The 6,461-nt window shown below is 38.9% G+C and overlaps 1 pseudogene; it reads right to left on the reverse strand.

Moving 5' to 3' along the window:
• Positions 1–1,813: 1,813 nt before the first annotated feature.
• On the reverse strand, positions 1,814–4,688 carry LOC140517936 (transcription factor SPT20 homolog pseudogene; annotated as a pseudogene).
• Positions 4,689–6,461: the final 1,773 nt, after the last annotated feature.

The raw sequence follows: 6,461 nt of genomic DNA on the forward strand, positions 1-6,461 counted from the left end.
TGTAATTTGTCAATGAATCAATCAGCGTCTCACTGTCTCCTACTTAAATGGGAGATAGATGTGGGAAAAAATTCATATGAGAAAAGAGTAAGGGAGTGTTAACGATGTGCAAAAAAGTTTGAAGGAGACCATTTCTGATCTGAATGGGAGGGACTTCAAAAAATTAATAACATAAAGCTTGCTTTTGCTTCTGTAGGTGCACTTCTCTCACAGTAGGGAATGCGTCCCACTCAGGACTTTAGTTTTGTTATCTGGCCCAGGTGTGAGTCTTACTCTAGATGGGAAAGGGTCTTGGAAACAGTCCCTATTTATAACACTGAGATTCCTAAAACATCAAGAATTCTTACAAGATAATCATGTGATTGCTTGGTGTGGCTAGATTGTTTTGAAGAAACATTATTTCCCGATCAGGTAGGTGCAACAGTTGATTCAGAATCTAATTGCTTGGATTAATTTTTGTGGTTAAGGAGTGGAGAGGCACTATCATGCAGAGAGAAACAAAGAGATAAAAAATTTTGGAAACTAATAACTGTTGCTTTTATGCCATTACTCAACCTGTTCATTTATGGCAAAGAAAAGTTAATCTCTTCTATTGGTATGTGCCATCTGTGAAATAGGGACACTTTTGTGCTGTCTTGTGCACAAGAAAATGTTTTTGAAAAATTCTCTTCTTTTTTTTTTTTTACAGTATCTTTTTCAGAGATTCCCCACTTGAATTAAGATAAAAAAATGGACACAAACCTTTATTTTTTTCACTGGGGATTGGAAGATTGGTAGTGGGATGGCTGTCAGCTGGCAGTTGTTCTGGGTGAATCGAATTGATTAGTGATATTTCCTTTGTAAGGTAAATGGCCTTTAATCTTAGAGGTTTGAGCAAGACCTGGTTGTTTTACTAGTTGAGAAGGAAGACAAACTTTAGAAGGAATTGGGGAATTTATCAGTGGTCCATTTCTTACTGGGAGAGTGAAAAGGATTGAGTTAGAATTTCATTCAGGTGAATAAATGTTTTCTATTGTGGAAAATGAAAACGAGGTCTCTAGTTGGCTCTTTGCTTGAGACAAGGATATCATAGTTTAGGAGAGACATTTGGCGTATTTTTTTTTAAAGAAGCTTTATTTACTTTGCTACTGAGTAGTATAATTACTTGGTTTTATGTTTAACCACATCTATCTGTGAAGGTTGATAGACAGAAAGAAAGACAGACAGATAGATGCATATGTGTATCTTAAGATCTTAGTTAGCAACCTCAGAAGATATCTTTTGGAGAAATTATTACTCTTAACTATCGTTAAACATCTATTTTTACCCTGTATATTTGAGATGGGATTTGTAGTAGTGAAGGGAATGCTTGATGTGATCACAAAGATTAACTGTATATTTACTGAACTCATATACTTTAATTAGGAATAGTCTTATTTTCTTATTAGCACTTAGCACAGTGCCAGGCACTTAGTAAACACTTAAACATATTCTTTCTAATTAGTGTACTTTGGTAACAAAGAAATTAATAGCTGGGGAAATTAGCCTACCTTTTTCTGAAAAGAAAGTTTGTGTTGTTTTAGAATTTAGTTGATGGAAAAAAAGGATGGGGAAAGTTATATATATGTAGAGCATCAACAAGAGTTAAAAAACAGAACAAGCCTTTGGACTGGGTCAGGCTCTCAGGATACTTTAGTTTGAAGAAATGTCACCCCTTCAGAGCTTTATTTCACCAATCCTGGGCTCATATTTTCTGCTGCTGCTGTCCATAAGATAAAAAGTTTTATTTTTGTGTTGAATATGACATTTTAAGCTTTAATATTATGAATTTTTTTTATTTTTCAAAATGGATTTGTAAAAATTGTATTTGTTACAGCGCTCACAAATCTTTTATACTAAATAAACAAATATCAATACTACATTTACAAAGTTCTTTTTTTCCCCTAGAATTTCTTAGGCCACCTCCTTATATTATATACAGTATTCCTTAATGGAAAAAAAATGCACAGTAAAGCAACTATTTAAAAGGCTGTGACTTAAGAAAACCAACCCTAATTTGTTAGATGAACTCCCTAATTTTTAAAATTTCAGGGTTGGATTCCCATATTAACTTGGTACTTCTGCCCCCACTCTAGCCATGTAAAATACTGACACTTTAAAAAACCAACAAAACAAAAGCAAGTGAAATAAAAACCCAGAAGAAACCTTTTGATTCAATGCTCTTTTTTGAAAGAAAAAAAACCCTAAATAATTCATGACTCAGAATTTTGGAGTGGTTGGCGTGCCTCTCTTCATTTTACATTTTGACTGGCTGCCTGTATGTTGATGCCGATGGAGCTGAGCTGTTTGTGCTGCTGCTGCTGCTGCCATAGCCATTTGATGCTGTAAGAATCGCAACTGCAGCTGCCTGGGACTGCATAAAGCTCCCAACTCCAGTCAGGTTAATAACAGCCGCTTGTTGAGCAGATAAGGCCTGGTCTTGACTGGCTGTGCCTGGTTCAGAACTCTGTTCTCCTGGCAGCTGAGGACTAGAAGTTGTAGGGGGCTGAGACTGTGGCTGTGGAGAAAAGGGAGAGAGCTGCTGTTGCTGTTGCTGCTGCTGCTGGAGTGGATTGAAAATGAGTGAACCACCTGGAAGCTGGAGATTTAAGGGCCTGAGACTTGAAGTATTTTTTAGACCAAAGGGAACACCTGATTGAGAGGCTGACTGCATTGCAGCTGGCAATGCACCTGGTACCAGACCTCCTGAGGGTAAAATGCCACTCAGATTTAAACCCGCAGGGGTTATGGCACCAGTATTACACCCAAGCATGGGATTTGAACTGCTCATCAATGCTTGTGCTCCACATACAGAGCCCACTACATTGATGAAGTTAAGTCCAGCAGGGTTTGCCATGACTTGGGTAGACGTGGTTCTTTGTGATGAGCTGGCAGGTGACAGAGCAGCTGGAGAAAGCATGTTAACTTGACTAATATCCATGGAAGGTTTCCGAGAAACACCAGGTGGCTTAGAAGTGGGGGGAGGAGTTGGGGACTTATGATGGCTGCCTGACTGCTGTGAACTAAAAATATTACCTGAAGAGCTACTTCCTGAACTTGAAGGAAGTTTAATAGGTGGAGGCCGATGTTTTACTCCCTTTCCCAACACTGATGGCTGAACCAATAAGCTCTCGGGTGTGATTTTTTCTTGAATTTCCCGATCAGGACTTGGTCTGATGCGTTTTCTAGATCTTTGTGGAGTAGTTGTAGGAGACAGCTCGGCTGTACTACTTCCTTCTACTCCACCATCTTGGCTGGTCGATAATTCCATTTCCTTCCCTGGAGAAAGTTGACTAAGATTGCCAGATCCACTTGAGTGGGACATCTTCACTGGACATTTAGCTTCATTCTGAATCAACTCTTGGTACTGATTTATTATTCTTTCAGCATCAGTTTTTGATCCAATAAGGAACTGGGTTGGTGTCATCGGACTCTCAGTTTCTTCATCACTTCTGTAAGTCTGTATTTTCCCATAGTAAAGTGGATTACCAAGTGACTGAAAAATGGTTAGCTTTGTTTTCTGAAACAGACTACCAACTTCACATTCAAACACGTAATCTTCTTTTATCTCATGTGCTGGCCAGACAGTTGGCTGTGAGTCATCAGATTTGATAGACTTTTCCACTTTAGCATACTTTTCCACATCCACTTCTGAAGGTGTAGTCAAAAAACAGGGGTTCTGTTTCCACATATCCACACAATTTCCTGCTTTAGAAATTTTGAGGTCATATTGCTGAGCTGTTTTTCTCTCTTTTCGTTTCTGCAAGTAATCAAGCAACCGTAGCTGTGGAGGAGACGTGGAGTGGGACACATCCTGCTGCCGATTCAGGGAAGATCTGGAGTACCTCTTGAAACATCGTTTCATTGGTCGGGTATTCATCTTCTGTTTATTGTAGAGCAGTCTGTTTGCAGTACAGGTCACAGCTATAGAAGGATCAAGACACAATGGCTCTGCTGTGGCTAAGATAAGCTGGCTCTCAAGGAGAAGTTTGTCTTCTTGTGTCCATTTATGGTTATCACTTGTTATAGAATGAACGTCACAGATTAAAGTCTGCATTGTTGGACGTAAGAGAATATGTCTACTCTGGTAACCTGGAGATTTCATATTCCCAGACTGCCTGTAGTCACGTATTTCTGCTATGACACATCCACAATGAAAAATATTAACCTGAGATTTTTCCAGGAGATCAACCAAAATAGGTGGTAGTTCTTCAGCATCCAAATATTCAAGCAATTCTCCTTCTTCATAAGGCAGGCGAATGGTTTCAGAATCTGAACCATTCTTTCCCCTGAGCATCAGAGAATAGCCCTCATTTCCTGGGTATAGGTTGACTACCAGACAGGAGAGTGTTTCTTGCATAACAAGTTTCTCTAACAAGTTCACATTTCGTCTCAGCTTCTTTATTTCAGGCTCTTTCTCACATTCTTCTATATATAGGTCATATCGCTTCTGAAATACAGATTTCCTTCCACTAGACAAATATTTCCGTTTAGGAGATCTCTGGCGGGCACTTTCAATGACATACTCTGCACGGTCCAAAGCTAATTCTAAAGCTTGTTGCATTGTAGCATAAAAAAATTATTCAAAAGGAGAAGAAAATAATTTATGTGCGTAGATGAAGGGTGATGACAATCATGTCCAAGATCAATTTCATAGTACTGCCCCTGCGGTGGCGGCGGCGGCGGCTGGGGCGCTTGGCCTCATGACGGCGCCGCCAGCTCCGGCCTTGGCAGGAAGATCCACACAGCGAGTGAGCCGGCGGCTCCCCCCGGCCCAGCCCTGCCTGGCCCCGCCGAACGCACTCAGCTCCCTCCCTCCTCGCCGCCCGCCTGGCCGGCGGCCTGTTCAGGTCTTAGCACTTCCGATTCCTAATATTATGAATTTTGAAAGAAAATATTTAAGCCATTAATGCTTAATATTATGAACTTTGGGAAAATGTTTAAGCTACTAATAACATTATAAAAAAATGTCACCTATCATTCAAGGCATTGTGAGTTGAAAATTCCTGTTAGGACATTGATTTTAAATAAATAAATAATGAATGAAAGTTGCTTTTGTTTACATCATTATCTTTCCTTTGTTAAATTTTTATGCCTTCTGTTGTTCCCTGATTTCAATGTTCCCACTGCAAACCTGGAATTTTAACCTTAATTTCATACTGTTTGATATAAAGAAGGCTGCCTGAAGAACTCAATTGAATAGTAGAGAGCAGAGGTTGGAAAATGACACCTTATGAAATGCCCTAGTGAAAACTACCATTAAGTGAACTATTAATGCTGTTTTCCCCCAATATGAATTAGTTGCTATAAACCCATTGTGTTTTGACTGCTTCAAGAGCACATCTATTCTTTGTGTCCACAAGGATCTTGAATGAACTAAAACTTGCCACAGTCATCACTGTAAAACCATGATAATGAACCCCAGGGAATAAAGAAGAAGAATCAAGTAAACAGACAATGAATTCTAGTAATAGTTTCCTCATTTTCTTTAAAAATACATTTTTTTTCTTTTTTCTTTTCCCTGTTGAATGATTTCTTTGCCACTAGGGAGACAATGAAAAGGAAAGTTAATGGGAACATTTGTAAAAATTCCAGTATGAACTGGTCGGTCTCAAACATGGTTTCCCAGTCCTGTGTTGTCTGCAGTGATTATGCTTCTGGTTATGGTGTGTGGTCATGTGAAAGATGTAAGGCTTTCTTTTAAAGGAGTATTCAAGGTAGGAAAGCGCCATTGGATAAATGTTATTTTGTTTTGGTTCTGTTCACTTTTGTTTTTGCAGAACTTGCCTAAAGTGTTGCAGAGAGGGTGTTATAAAATCTTTGAAGTAAGTGTTTATGGGCCAGAAATGCAAGAGAGGGAGTTTAGTAAGTTTCCTCTCAGGCCAGCCAAAGTTGACATTATGTTATGTCAAGAGAGGTGTTCAATGTGAAAGATGAAAAATTCTGCAATTTTGATGCTGAGATATGACAATGATAGAGGTAATTTTTCCTCCTGGGAAAATTAAACATAATCTATTAAAAGAAAGTTTTATTTCAAATCTGAGCCAAAGAGAGGCTCATTTTCTTTAGGAAGCCCTGATTTGAGGAAGGAAGGAAATAAAAGTTTATGAAATACTGTTTTGTTCCTTGTAAATATACTATTATATTTTCCCATGTGATCGTCACAGATTTTAAGAGAATTTTTGTGCAAAATGTGGGGTGCAATCATTATGTGAAACATTTAAAAAAGTTCCACTATTTTTGGAGGAACTCAGAAATGGTTGGGGATGGGGTGAGCCCTGTAGAGGAATATTTCATGGTGAGCAGGTCACACAGGTGATAGGATGTTCCTAAGTGAAGAGTTCCTAGCCACTAAGTAAACTTCCAGGATGGAAAAACAGCCATTATTTTCGAGCCCAGAAAATCAGGAACAAGGCCAAGAGGTCTTGTTAACTTGGCATAAT

Source organism: Notamacropus eugenii, chromosome 1 (genome assembly GCF_028372415.1).
Source record: "Notamacropus eugenii isolate mMacEug1 chromosome 1, mMacEug1.pri_v2, whole genome shotgun sequence".
Lineage (NCBI taxonomy): Eukaryota > Metazoa > Chordata > Mammalia > Diprotodontia > Macropodidae > Notamacropus > Notamacropus eugenii.